This window comes from Chroicocephalus ridibundus, chromosome 2 (assembly GCF_963924245.1).
Source record: "Chroicocephalus ridibundus chromosome 2, bChrRid1.1, whole genome shotgun sequence".
Lineage (NCBI taxonomy): Eukaryota > Metazoa > Chordata > Aves > Charadriiformes > Laridae > Chroicocephalus > Chroicocephalus ridibundus.
The window spans coordinates 169,419,164-169,433,388 of NC_086285.1; the positions used below are offsets into that span (position 1 = coordinate 169,419,164).

General features: G+C 67.9%; 1 protein-coding gene across 1 annotated transcript in view; it reads left to right on the forward strand.

Moving 5' to 3' along the window:
* The first annotated feature begins 3,935 nt into the window (after positions 1-3,935).
* Positions 3,936-14,225, forward strand: part of LOC134512327 (casein kinase II subunit alpha-like) — a 36,700-nt gene continuing 26,410 nt past the window's right edge. The window contains exon 1 of the mRNA XM_063327720.1: positions 3,936-4,073. The gene's annotated coding sequence lies outside the window, so the exon portion shown is untranslated. The remainder of the gene's footprint in view (positions 4,074-14,225) is intronic.

Genomic DNA, 14,225 nt, shown 5'->3' on the forward strand with positions numbered 1-14,225 from the left:
CTGGCGATCCGGCACAGCCCCAGTGATCTGGCACAGCCCCGGTGATCCAGTATGGCCCCGGTGAGCTGGCACAGCCCCAGCGAGCTGGCACGGCCCTGGTGAGTCAGCACAGCCCCGGTGATCCGGCACAGCCCCGGTGAGCTGACACAGCCCCAGTGTGCCGGCAGAGCCCCGGTGGTCCCGCACGGCCCCGGTGATCCAGTATGGCCCCGGTGAGCCGGCACAGCCCCACTGATCTGGCACTGCCCCGGTGATCCAGTATGGCCCCGGTGAGCCGGCACAGCCCCACTGATCCGGCACAACCCCACTGATCCAGCATGGCCCAGGTGGTCCAGTATGGCCCCGGTGAGCCGGCACAGCCCCGGTGAGCCGGCACAGCCCCACTGATCCAGCACGGCCCCGGTGATCCAGTATGGCCCCGGTGAGCCGGCACAGCCCCACTGATCCGGCACGGCCCCACTGATCCGGCACTGCCCTGGTGATCCAGTATGGCCCCAGTGAGCTGGCACAGCCCCACTGATCCGGCACGGCCCCACTGATCCGGCACGGCCCCGGTGATCCAGTATGGCCCCAGTGAGCCGGCACAGCCCCACTGATCCGGCACAGCCCCACTGATCCAGCATGGCCCAGGTGATCCGGTATGGCCCCGGTGAGCCGGCACAGCCCCGGTGAGCCGGCACAGCCCCACTGATCCAGCACGGCCCCGGTGATCCAGTATGGCCCCGGTGAGCCGGCACAGCCCCACTGATCCGGCACTGCCCCGGTGATCCAGTATGGCCCCGGTGAGCCGGCAGAGCCCCACTGATCCGGCACGGCCCCGGTGATCCAGCATGGCCCAGGTGATCCAGTATGGCCCCGGTGAGCCGGCAGAGCCCCAGCGCCCTGGTCCCAGGCCTGGGTGGGTGGCAGGGTGCCGGCGGTGTGGTGGGGGGGGGTGACACACACGGCCGCCCCTGTCCCCCGGGGCAGACAAGGGCCCTTTGCCGGGGGCTCAATGCCCCTTTGTCCGCCCGCGCTGCGCCTCGGGGATCAAAGCGGCCGGATGCCGCCCCCGGCGAAGGGGGGGACACAGGGATCCAGACCCCCCCTCGTCACCGCAGCAGGGCCGTGCTGGGTGACACCCCGGTCTCCCGCCTGCGTCCCCTCTTTGGGGTGCACTCCCCCCCCGCCCCGGGGGCACTGGGAGCACTGGGAGCACTGGGAGCACTGGTCCCAGCCCCAGGAGCACTGGGAGCACTGGGAGCACTTGTCCCAGCCCCGGGAGTACTGGGAGCACTGGGAGCACTGGTCCCAGTCCCAGGAGCACTGGGAGCACTGGGAGCACTGGTCCTAGCCCAGGAGCACTGGGAGCACTGGGAGCCCTGGAGGCACTGGGGGCACTGGTCCCAGCCCCGGGAGCACTGGGAGCACTGGTCCCAGTCGCAGGAGCACTGGAGACACTGGTCCCAGCCCTGGCAGCCCTGGGAGCGCTAGGGGCACTGGAAGCACTGGTCCCAGTCCCAGGAGCACTGCAGACACTGGTCCCAGCCCCAGGAGCACTGGGAGCACTAGGGGCACTGGGAGCACTGGTCCCAGACCCGGGAGTACTGGGCGAGCTGGGAGCACTGGGGGCACTGATCCCAGTCCCAGGATCACTGGAAACACTGGCCCCAGCCCCAGAGCACTGGGGGGGACTGGGAGCACTGGGGGCACTGGTCCCAGTCCCAGGAGCACTGGAAACACTGGGAGCACTGGTCCCAGTCCCGGGAGTACTGGGGGCACTGGCCCCAGCCCTGGGAGCCCTGGGAGCCCTGGAGGCACTGGGGGCACTGGTCCCCAGTCCCAGGAACACTGGGAGCACTGGGAGCACTGGTCCCAGTCCCGGGAGCACTGGGAGCCCTGGGAGCACTGGAAGCACTGGTCCCAGTCCCAGGAGCACTGGGAGTACTGGGAGCACTGGAAGCACTGGTCCCAGCCCTGGGAGCACTGGGAGCCCTGGGAGCACTGGTCCCAGTCCAAGGAGCACTGGGAGCACTGGTCCCAGACCCGGGAGCACTGGGGGCACTGGTCCTAGCCCCGGGAGCACTGGGAGCACTGGTCCCAGACCCGGGAGCACTGGTCCCAGTCCGAGAAGCACTGGAGACACTGGTCCCAGCCCCGGGAGCACTGGGAGCACTGGGAGCACTGGAAGCACTGGTCCCAGTCCCAGGAGCACTGGGAGCACTGGTCCTAGCCCCGGGAGCACTGGGAGCACTGGTCCCAGTCCGAGGAGCACTGGAGACACTGGTCCCAGCCCCGGGAGCACTGGGAGCACTGGTCCCAGGCCCGGGAGCACTGGGAGCGCTAGGGGCACTGGGGGCGCTGGTCCCAGTCCCAGTCCCAGTCCCAGCCCCGGGAGCACTGGGAGCACTGGTCCCAGGCCCGGGAGCACTGGGAGCGCTAGGGGCACTGGGGGCACTGGTCCCAGTCCCGGTCCCAGTCCCAGTCCCAGGAGCACTGGGAGCACTGGGAGCCCTGGAGGCACTGGGAGCACTGGTCCCAGTCCCAGGAGCACTGCAGACACTGGCCCCAGCCCCGGGAGCCCTGGGAGCACTGGTACCAGTCCAAGGAGCACTGGGGGCACTGGTCCTAGCCCCGGGAGCACTGGTTCCCAGTCCCAGTCCCAGTCCCAGGAGCACTGGGAGCACTGGGAGCACTGGAGGCACTAGTCCCAGTCCCAGGAGCACTGCAGACACTGGCCCCAGCCCCGGGAGCACTGGGAGCACTGGTGCCAGTCCCAGGAGCACTGGGGGCACTGGTCCTAACCCCGGGAGCACTGGGAGCACTGGTACCAGTCCAAGGAGCACTGGGGGCACTGGTCCTAACCCCGGGAGCACTGGGAGCACTGGTACCAGTCCAAGGAGCACTGGGGGCAGTGGTCCTAGCCCCGGGAGCACTGGTCCCAGTCCCAGTCCCAGTCCCAGGAGCACTGGGAGCACTGGGAGCCCTGGAGGCACTGGTCCCAGTCCCAGGAGCACTGCAGACACTGGCCCCAGCCCCGGGAGCACTGGGGGCACTGGTCCTAGCCCCGGGAGCACTGGGAGCACTGGTCCCAGTCCCAGTCCCAGTCCCAGGAGCACTGGGAGCACTGGGAGCCCTGGAGGCACTGGTCCCAGTCCCAGGAGCACTGCAGACACTGGCCCCAGCCCCGGGAGCACTGGTACCAGTCCCAGGAGCACTGGGGGCACTGGTCCTAGCCCCGGGAGCACTGGGAGCACTGGTACCAGTCCCAGGAGCACTGGGGGCACTGGTCCTAGCCCCGGGAGCACTGGTCCCAGTCCCAGGAGCACTGCAGACACTGGCCCCAGCCCCGGGAGCCCTGGGAGCACTGGTACCAGTCCCAGGAGCACTGGGGGCACTGGTCCTAGCCCCGGGAGCACTGGTCCCAGTCCCAGTCCCAGTCCCAGTCCCAGTCCCAGGAGCACTGGGAGCCCTGGAGGCACTGGGGGCACTGGGGGCACTGGTCCCAGTCCCAGGAGCACTGCAGACACTGGCCCCAGCCCCGGGAGCACTGGGAGCACTGGTACCAGTCCAAGGAGCACTGGGGGCACTGGTCCTAGCCCCGGGAGCACTGGTCCCAGTCCCAGTCCCAGTCCCAGTCCCAGTCCCAGTCCCGGGAGCCCTGGGAGCCCTGGGAGCCCTGGAGGCACTGGTCCCAGTCCCAGGAGCACTGCAGACACTGGCCCCAGCCCCGGGAGCACTGGGACCACTGGTCCCAGTCCCAGGAGCACTGGGCGAACTGGGAGCACTGGTCCCCATCCCAGTCGCCCCGCCCCGCCCGTGGCCCCGCCCCTTTCCTGCCCCTGGCCCCGCCCCTTTCCCCGCCCCCGCCCCGCCCCCCCCCCCCCCCCCCGCGCAGGCGCAGTGTGGCGGCGGCGGCGGCGCGCGGGAGGCGGCGCTCCGTCCCTTGCCGGCGGCGGGGCGCGGGGCGGTGGCGCCCCCTGTCGTCCCGGAGGGGCCGCGGCCCGTCCGAGGGCGCCGCCGCCAGGAGCCGCCGCCATCTTGTCACCCCCAGCGGAGGGGAGGCAGCGCCCCTCCCCGCCGCGCCGGGCCAGGTAGGCCCCGGCATCCCCCCCCCCCCCCGCCCCGGCACCCCCCGGGCCCGGCCCCACCGGTGAGGGGACAGCGGGGGCGCGGGGGGGGGCTCGGATGGGGGAGGGGGGAGAGTGGGGGGGAGTGAGGGGAGGGGGGAGGGGCGGGGAGGGGTGGCCGGGGGAGGGGGGGGGGAGGGGAAGGGGGGTTAAGCTTGAGGGGGGCGGGGGGGAATTGGCGGGGAGGGTGAATGTGGGGGGGTGAGTGTGGGGGGGGGGGTTGTTGAGTGGGGGGTTGAGTGTGGGGGGGTGTTGTGAGTGGGGGGGGGTGAGGGTGAGTGTGAGTGGGGGGGGGAGTGTGATGGGGTGTGAGTGTGGGGGGGGCTGGGGGGCTGTGAGTGGGTGGGAGGTTGAGTGGGGGGGTTGTGTGAGTGGGGGGGTGTGAGGGTGAGTGTGGGGGGGGTGAGTGTGGGGGGGCTGTGAGTGGGTGGGAGGTTGAGTGGGGGGGTGTTGTGAGTGGGGGGGGTGTGAGTGGGGGTCTGAGGGTGAGTGTGAGTGGGGGGGGGAGTGTGATGGGGTGTGAGTGTGGGGGGGGCTGGGGGGGCTGTGAGTGGGTGGGAGGTTGGGTGGGGGGGGTTGTGAGTGGGGGGGGTTGTGAGTGGGGGGGTGTGAGGATGAGTGTGGGGGGGCTGTGAGTGGGTGGGAGGTTGAGTGGGGGGGGTTGTGAGTGGGGGGGTGTGAGGGTGAGTGTGGGGGGGCTGTGAGTGGGTGGGAGGTTGAGTGGGGGGGTGTTGTGAGTGGGGGGGGTGTGAGTGGGGGTCTGAAGGTGAGTGTGAGTGGGGGGGGGAGTGTGATGGGGTGTGAGTGTGGGGGGGGCTGGGGGGGCTGTGAGTGGGGGGGAGGTTGGGTGGGGGGGGTGTGAGTGGGGGGTTTTGGGGGGCTGTGGGGGGGCTGTGAGTGGGGGGGAGGTTGAGTGGGGGGGGTTGTGAGTGGGGGGGGTGTGAGTGGGGGGGGTGAGGGTGAGTGTGGGGGGGGTGAGTGTGATGGGGTGCCAGGGTGTGAGTTCATGTGGGGGTGAGTGGGGGGGGGTATGTGGATGGGGGGGGGGGGGGTGATGGGGGGGGTGAGTGTGTGGGGGGGTGTGAGGCTGAGTGTGAGTGTGAGCGAGGGGGAGTGTGAGTGTGATGGGGTGGGGGGGGTGTGTGTGATGGGGGGGTGAGTGGGTGTGGGGATGAGTGTGAGTGTGATGGGGTGGGAGGTTGTGAGTGTGATGGGGGGTGAGTGTGGGGGGGTTGTGAGCGTGATGGGGGTGAGTGTGGGGGGGTGAGTGTGTGGGGGGGTGTGAGGCTGAGTGTGAGTGTGAGCGAGGGGGTGTGTGAGTGTGATGGGGTGGGGGGGTGTGAGTGTGATGGGGGTTGAGTGTGGGGGGTGAGTGTGTGGGGGGGTGTGAGGCTGAGTGCGAGTGTGAGTGAGGGGGTGTGTGAGTGTGGGGGGGTTGTGAGCGTGATGGGGGGGTGAGTGTGAGCGAGGGGGTGTGTGGGTGTGGGGGGGTGTGAGTGTGATGGGTTGAGTGTGTGTGGGGGGTGGGAGTGTGAGGGGGTGGGAGGGTGAGGGGTGTTTGGGTGTGCGACGGGGTGTGCGTGTGCGAAGGGGGCGTGGGGGGGGAGTGCAGGTGTGAGGGGGAGTGCGGGGGTGTGAGTGGGATGGGGGGGAGTGGGGGTGGGTGTGAGGGTGGGGGGGGTGTGATTGGTGTGGGGGTGTGAGCGGGATGGGGTGTGAGGAGCGGGGGGGTGTGCAGGTGGGTGTGAGTGTGAGCACAGGGGGGTGAGTGTGGGGGTGTGAGTAGGGGGTGTGAGTAGGGGGTGAGTGTGGGGGGTGTGAGTGTGGGGGTGTGAGTGTGACGGGGTGTGAGTGTTGGGGGTGTGAGTGTGATGGGGTGTGAGTGTGGGGTGTGAGTGTGACGGGGTGTGAGTGTTGGGGGTGTGAGTGGGGGGGTGTGAGTGTGACGGGGTGTGAGTGGGGGGTGTGAGTGTGATGGGGTGTGAGTGTGGGGGGTGTGAGTGTGGGGTTGTGAGTGTGACGGGTGTGAGTGTGGGGGGTGTGAGTGTGACGGGGTGTGAGTGTGACGGGGTGTGAGTGTGGGGGGTGTGAGTGTGGGGGTGTGAGTGTGGGGGGGTGTGAGTGTGATGGGGTGTGAGTGGGGGGTGTGAGTGTGGGGGGGTGTGAGTGTGATGGGGTGTGAGTGTGGGGGGTGTGAGTGTGATGGGGTGTGAGTGGGGGGGGTGAGTGTGGGGGGTGTGAGTGTGACGGGGTGTGAGTGTGGGGGGGTGTGAGTGTGGGGGGTGTGAGTGTGGGGGGGTGTGAGTGTGGGGGGGTGTGAGTGTGGGGGGGTGAGTGTGGGGGGTGTGAGTGTGGGGGTGTGAGTGTTGGGGGTGTGAGTGGGGGGGTGTGAGTGTGACGGGGTGTGAGTGTGGGGGGTGTGAGTGTGGGGTTGTGAGTGTGACGGGTGTGAGTGTGGGGGGTGTGAGTGTGGGGGGTGTGAGTGTGATGGGGTGTGAGTGTGTGGGGGTGTGAGTGTGTGGGGGTGTGAGTGTGACGGGGTGTGAGTGTGACGGGGTGTGAGTGTGGGGGGTGTGAGTGTGGGGGTGTGAGTGTGGGGGGTGTGAGTGTGATGGGATGTGAGTGTGGGGGGGTGAGTGTGATGGGGTGTGAGTGTGGGGGGTGTGAGTGTGGGGGGTGTGAGTGTGATGGGGTGTGAGTGTGGGGGGTGTGAGTGTGGGGGTGTGAGTGTGGGGGGTGTGAGTGTTGGGGGTGTGAGTGTGATGGGGTGTGAGTGTGGGGTTGTGAGTGTGACGGGGTGTGAGTGTGGGGGGGTGTGAGTGTGGGGGGGTGTGAGTGTGGGGGGGTGTGAGTGTGACGGGGTGTGAGTGTGGGGGGTGTGAGTGTGACGGGGTGTGAGTGTGGGGGTGTGAGTGTGGGGGGGTGTGAGTGTGATGGGGTGTGAGTAGGGGGTGTGAGTGTGGGGGGTGTGAGTGTGGGGGGGTGAGTGTGACGGGGTGTGAGTGTGACGGGGTGTGAGTGTGGGGGGTGTGAGTGTGACGGGGTGTGAGTGTGGGGGGGTGAGTGTGACGGGGTGTGAGTGTGGGGGGGTGTGAGTGTGACGGGGTGTGAGTGTGGGGGGTGTGAGTGTGACGGGGTGTGAGTGTGGGGGTGTGAGTGTGGGGGGGTGTGAGTGTGATGGGGTGTGAGTAGGGGGTGTGAGTGTGGGGGGTGTGAGTGTGGGGGGGTGAGTGTGACGGGGTGTGAGTGTGACGGGGTGTGAGTGTGGGGGGTGTGAGTGTGACGGGGTGTGAGTGTGACGGGGTGTGAGTGTGGGGGGGTGTGAGTGTGGGGGGGTGTGAGTGTGATGGGGTGTGAGTAGGGGGTGTGAGTGTGGGGGGTGTGAGTGTGGGGGGGTGAGTGTGACGGGGTGTGAGTGTGACGGGGTGTGAGTGTGGGGGGTGTGAGTGTGACGGGGTGTGAGTGTGGGGGGTGTGAGTGTGACGGGGTGTGAGTGTGGCGGGGTGTGAGTGTGGGGGGTGTGAGTGTGGGGGGGTGTGAGTGTGATGGGGTGTGAGTGTGATGGGGTGTGAGTGTGACGGGGTGTGAGTGTGGGGGGTGTGAGTGTGGGGGGTGTGAGTGTGACGGGTGTGAGTGTGACGGGTGTGAATGGGGGTTGTGAGTGTGGGGGGGTGTGAGTGTGGGGGGTGTGAGTGTGGGGGGTGTGAGTGTGACGGGGTGTGAGTGTGGGGGTGTGAGTGTGATGGGTGTGAGTGTGACGGGGTGTGAGTGGGGGTTGTGAGTGTGGGGGGTTGTGAGTGTGACGGGGTGTGAGTGTGACGGGGTGTGAGTGTGGGGGTGTGAGTGTGACGGGGTGTGAGTGTGACGGGGTGTGAGTGGGGGTTGTGAGTGTGGGGGGTTGTGAGTGTGACGGGGTGTGAGTGTGACGGGGTGTGAGTGTGGGGGTGTGTGAGTGTGGGGGGTGTGAGTGTGACGGGGTGTGAGTGTGGGGGGTGTGAGTGTGACGGGGTGTGAGTGTGACGGGGTGTGAGTGTGGGGGGGTGTGAGTGTGGGGGGTGTGAGTGTGGGGGGTGTGAGTGTGACGGGGTGTGAGTGTGACGGGGTGTGAGTGTGGGGGGGGTGAGTGTGGGGGTGTGAGTGTGACGGGGTGTGAGTGTGACGGGGTGTGAGTGTGGGGGGTGTGAGTGTGGGGGGTGTGAGTGTTGGGGGTGTGAGTGGGGGGTGTGAGTGTGGGGGGTTGTGAGTGTGGGGGTGTGTGAGTGTGGGGGGTGTGAGTGTGGGGGTGTGAGTGTGGGGGGTGTGAGTGTGGGGGGTGTGAGTGTGGGGGTGTGAGTGTGGGGGGGTGTGAGTGTGGGGGTGTGAGTGTGGGGGGTGTGAGTGTGGGGGGTGTGAGTGGGGGGGTGTGAGTGTGGGGGGTGTGAGTGTGACGGGGTGTGAGTGGGGGGGGTGTGAGTGGGGGGGGGTGTGAGTGTGGGGGGTGTGACAGCGGGGTGTGTGAGGGGGTGTGACAGCGGGGGGGGTGTGAGGGTGTGTGACAGCGGGGGGGTGTGAGGGTGTGTGACAGCGGGGGGGTGTGATGGGGTGTGACAGCGGGGTGTGTGAGGGTGTGTGACAGCGGGGGGGTGTGAGGGGGTGTGACAGTGGGGGTGTGTGACAGCGGGGGGGTGCGTGTGACGGTGTGTGAGTGCTTGTTTCTCGGGGGTGGTGAGCGTGGGGGGGCTGTGAGTGCGGGTGAAGGGGTATGTGGGGGTGCGGGGGTGAACACGGGGGGTGTGGGGGTGTACACAGGGTGTGTGGGGGGGTGAACACGGGGGTGTGTGTGGGTGTGATTGTGAACATGGGGGTGTGTGGGGGGGTGTGATGGTGAACGGGGGGGGGGTAGGTGTGATGGTGAGCGTGGGGCGGGGTGACGGGGTGTGGGGACCTGGGGTGCAGGAGGGGGGTGTTGGGGACACCCTTCATCGGGACACCCAGAGTGGGTCGCCGGGGCCGCGGGTGCTGGGTGTCAGTGGGGCCGGGGGGTCGGAGGGGGGGTGCCCCCCGAGGGGTCCTGGTGTGCCCGGGCGGGGGGGTGTGAGTGTGCAAGGGCCGTGTCGGGGGGGGCCTGCCCCACTGCGGGGGTCCCTGTGGGCCGCCTGGCCTTGGGGTCCCGTCCGTGAGGGGCTCTCCTGGGTGAGGTGTGGGGCAGGGGGTGCCCCGTGGGGCTGTAGGGGTGAAGTGTGGGGCAGGGGGTGTCCTGTGGGGCTGTAGGGGTGAGGTGTGGGGCAGGGAGGTGCCCCACGGGGCTGGAGGTGTGGGGCAGGCGGGTGTCATGTGGGGCTGTATGGGTGAAATGTGGGGCAGGGGGATGCCCCATGGGGCTGTAGGGGTGAGATGAGGGGCAGGGGGGTGTCATGTGGGGCTGTAGGGGTGCAGGGGGATGCCCCATGGGGCTGGAGGTGTGGGGCAGGGGGGTGTCATGTGGGGCTGTAGGGGTGAGGTGTGGGACAGGCGGGTGTCATGTGGGGCTGTATGGGTGAGGTGTGGGGCAGGTGGGTATCATGTGCGACTGTAAGGGTGAGGTGTGGGGCAGGGGGGTGTCATGCGGGGCTGTAGGGGTGAGGTGTGGGGCAGGGAGGTGCCCCATGGGGCTGGAGGTGTGGGGCAGGCAGGTGTCATGTGGGGCTGTAGGAGTGAGGTGTGGGGCAGGGAGGTGCCCCATGATGCTGTATGGGTGAGGTGTGGGGCAGGGGGGTGTCATGTGGGGCTGTAGGGGTGCAGGGGGGTGCCCCATGGGGCAGTAGGGGTGAAGTGTGGGGCAAGGGAGTGCCCCGTGGGGCTGGAGTTGTGGGGCAGGCGGGTGTCATGTGGGGCTGTAGGGGTGAGGTGTGGGGCAGGGAGGTGCCCCATGGGGCTGTATGGTTGAGGTGTGGGGCAGGGGGGTGTCATGTGGGGCTGTAGGGGTGCAGGGGGGTGCCCCATGGGGCTGTAGGGCTGAAGTGTGGGGCAAGGGAGTGCCCCGTGGGGCTGGAGGTGTGGGGCAGGCGGGTGTCATGTGGGGCTGCAGGGGTGAGGTGTGGGGCAGGCGGGTGTCATGTTGCGCTGTAGGGGTGCAGGGGGGTGCCCCATGGGGCTGTAGGGCTGAAGTGTGGGGCAAGGGGGGAGTGCTCCGTGTGGGGCAGGGCTTGTCCTGTGGGGCCGTGCAGCGGCGCCGTGGGGCAGGGGATGGCGTTGGGCAGAGGTGCCCGGCGCCGTCCCCAGCCGGCTGCGGGTGACGCGGTGACGCGGTGCGTGACCCGCCGGTGCCTCTCGGTGCTGGGCTACGGCCGGGAGGGCCGGGCGCTGCCGGCACGCGGGTGCCAGGCGGTGGGTGCCAGGCGGTGGGTGCCGGCGGGTGCCGTGCGGTGCCCGGGGCGAGCGGTCGCGGCGGCAGCCGGGGCAGGAGCCAGCGCTGAGTTTTTTTTACCAGATTCTCGTCTTTTACTACGGAAAATTTCTCCTTTCCAAGCCTTTGGCGGGGGGGGGGCGTGCGCGGCGCCTGCCTTCTGGGGACCACTGGGCGCAGGGGATCGCTGGCCCGTTAGCCAAACGCAGCCGTAATTAATTACCGTTAATTAATTAATTACCGGGGAGCTGGGGTTTCTGCTGCCGGGAGGGACGTAACGAACTTTGCTTATCCCTTCGTTAACCGTTTCTGGCCGAACTCGCCGAGATTTTCCTCGCGCTAACGATTCCGCCTTCCTGGAGCCGCGTCGGGGGCCCGGTACCGGCCCGGGAGCCCCGGCTTTGCTCCGGGGCCGGATTCTCTGGCCGTTCCCGGATCCCACCCCCTTTTCTTGCCACCGACGAGGAATTTTTTAGAACGTCACCGTTCGGAGGCGTTTCCGGCCGGTGGGGACGGGAGGTGCCATTGTCGCGGCTTTTTGCCCGTTCCTCCTCTGGAATCTCCCCGTTTCTTCCAGCCACCTCAAAACCCGCCGCCGGATGCGGAAATGTCGGAATTTCGGCTCCCGACCCCTCGCTGCCTCCCCTCTCTCCCAAACCCGGCCTCGACCAAGCCGGCTCCCCCCCGGCTCCCGGCCCTTCTCCTGGGGCGCCCGCCGCCGGCGGCAATTAGGAGAAGTCTTTCGGCAACGGGATGACGATGCCGAGAGGCTGCGGACAACGCGCCCGGCTCCCGCTCTTCGGGGACGGGAGGGTTTGTGCGGTCGCGGCGCCTGCGGGGTGGGGCGGAAGCGTGGTTGAAACCGGAATGGTGGAATCACGGAATGGTTTGGGTGGGAAGGGACATGGAAAGGCCCGTCGAGTCCCACCCCCCTGCCCCGGGCAGGGACATCTCCCACCGACCCGGGTTGCTCCGAGCCCCGTCCGGTTTGGCCTGGGATGTTGGGTGTTGGGTTCGCGTCCGAAGGAAGCCGGGGAAGGGTCTGGAGAACGTGTCCCGCGAGGAGGAGCGAGTTGTCGGGAGCGGTCGGCGTGGCTTCACCGAGGGGAAATGGCGCTCGACCGGTCGGACGGCCCTCCGTCACCGTCCCCTCCCGCCGACAAGGGGAGAGCAAGGGACGTCGTCTCCCTCCGCGTCAGCGAGGCTTTTGACGCCGTCTCCCACGACGCCGTCTCCCACGACGCCCTCGTAGGAAGCTCGGGGAGGGTGGGTCGGGTGAGGGGACGGCCAGGCGGGTGGAGGACGGCCGGGTGGCAGAGCTCAGGGGGTTGGGACCGGTGTTGCCGAGTCCAGTTGGTGGCCTGTAGTTACGGGCGTTGCCCAGTGGCCGGGACTGGCTCCAGTCACGTTCGACGCCTTCCCCGACGCCCTCGATGAGGGGGGACGGAGCGTACCCTCGGCGCGTTTGCTGGTGGCACAAAACTGACGGGCCGGAAGGTTGCGTCACCCGTCCAGCGAGACCTGGAGAGTTGGGAGGAGAGGGAACCTCATGAGGTTCAACAAGGTCCGCGCGCCGGGGAAGGAATAACCCGCCGCGGACCGCTACGGGTCGGGGCTGGAGAATGGAGAGAGACCTGGGAATCCTGGGGGAACGCGGCGCGGAGGGAGGCGGTTTAGCGGTGACTTGGCAGCGTTGGGTTGACGGTTGGACTCCGGGATCTGAAAGGTCTTTTCCAAGCTGGGTGACTCCGTGAGCCGGCGGGAGAAGGGGCCGGTTCCTGGCGAGCGAGGGCTTGGTGACGGCCGTTGGGCACGGGGCCGGCTGAGCCCACCTTGCCCAGGCGAAGGGGCCCGGCACCCTCGGCCGCCGCCGTTCCAGCCCGCTCACCGCCGTGCGCTCGGGCGGAACGAAGCGATGGCGCTCATTTAAAACGAGTGAAGTCCGTTATTGGGCGCCTGCCTCCGGAGCTTTCCCTCTTCCGAGGATGACTAAGGGCGCATGCGGGAACGCGGGGTCCGCGTCTCCGTGCGTTCCTGCCAGCGCTGGGATTTCAAGCTGGAAACCTGAACCGGTCGCGGGCAACCAGCCCGGCTGCGGCAACGCTTTCCAGGCCAGATCGCTGCCAGACCCGCATCCCGACCCAGCCAAGCTGCTCCCGAACCCACATCCCAACCAGCCAAATCCCTGCTGGACCCGCATCCCATCCAGCCAAACTGCTCCCGGAGCCACATCCCAACCAGCCAAACTGCTGCCGGTGCCGCATCCCCATCCAGCCAAACTGCTCCCGGAGCTGCATCCCAACCAGCGAGACTGCTGCCGGTGCCGCATCCCGATACCGCCAGACTGCTCCCGGAGCCGCATCCCAACCAGCCAAACTGCTGCCAGTGCCACATCCTGATCCAGTCAAACTGCTCCTGGCGCTGCATCCCGACACAGACAAACTGCTGCCGGATCTGCATCCCGACCCAGCCAAACCACTCCCGGCACCACATCCCATCCTGGCCAGACCACTGCCGGACCCACATCCCAACCTGGCCGAACCGCTGCCGGACCTGCATCCCGACCCAGCCAAACTGCTCCCGGAGCCGTATCCCAACCTGGCCAAACCGCTGCTGGACCTGAATCCCGACCCAGCCAAACTGCTCCCGGAGCCATATCCCGATCCGCCCAAACCGCTGCTGGACCTACATCCCAATCCAGCCAAACCGCTGCTGGACCCACATCCTGATCCGGCCAAACTGCTCCTGGCGCTGCATCCCGACACAGACAAACTGCTGCCGGACCTGCATCCCGACCCAGCCAAACTGCTCCCGGCGCCGTATCCCGATCCGCCCAAAGCGCTGCTGGACCTACATCCCAATCCGGCCAAACAGCTGCTGGACCCGCATCCCGATCCGGCCGAACCGCTGACGGACTTGCATCCCGACTGGCCAAACCACCGCTGGCCCTGCATCCCGATCCGGCCAAACCGCTCCCTTCCTCGTAGCGATGGGGCTGGGAAGGACGGCGACTCCGAGGGGATTAAGCTTAAATCCGCGTGCTCTGCCCGTGGCCCGCAGCGTTGTCCCCCAGGGGCTGGGAGCCTGGCAAACCCTTGGCTGGGTGCGGGGGGACACGGGGAACGTAACGGCCTGGGAACGAGGAGGGGACAGCCCCAGAGCCGGGCGGTCCCTTTTGGAGCCGAACACTCCTGAATTGCGGAATCGTCGGGGCTGAAACAGGGGCTCTGAAGCCCCGGCCCCTGCTCAGGGCACACGAGGCGGGAGCAGGAGGGTGGGAACTGAACAAGACGCTGCCGTTTGTTCTCTTTTTGGGATGGGACCCGCTCGTCTTCCCGTTTCTTTTCCCCTAAGAACACGGTCACCCCGGCGCAGCTTTCAGCTTCGATCCCGGACGGATTCATTTTTTTCTTGGGGTTGTTCAGCCTGGAGAAGAGAAGGCTCCGCGGAGACCTTCCAGCCCCTTCCAGGCCCTCGAGGGGCTCCGGGAAAGCTGGGGAGGGACTCTGGAGCAGGGAGGGGAGCCACAGGACGAGGGGGAAGGGTTTTTAACCAAAAGAGGGGAGATTGAGATTAAAAATAAGGAAGAAATTGTCCACGATGAAGCCGGTGGCCCAGCCCTGGCCCAGGTTGCCCGGAGAAGCTGTGGCTGCCCCATCCCTGGAGGGGTTCAAGGCCAGGTTGGACGGGGCTCGGAGCCACCTGGGCTGGTGGGACGTGTCCCTGCCCGGGGCAGGGGGTGGCACTGGGTG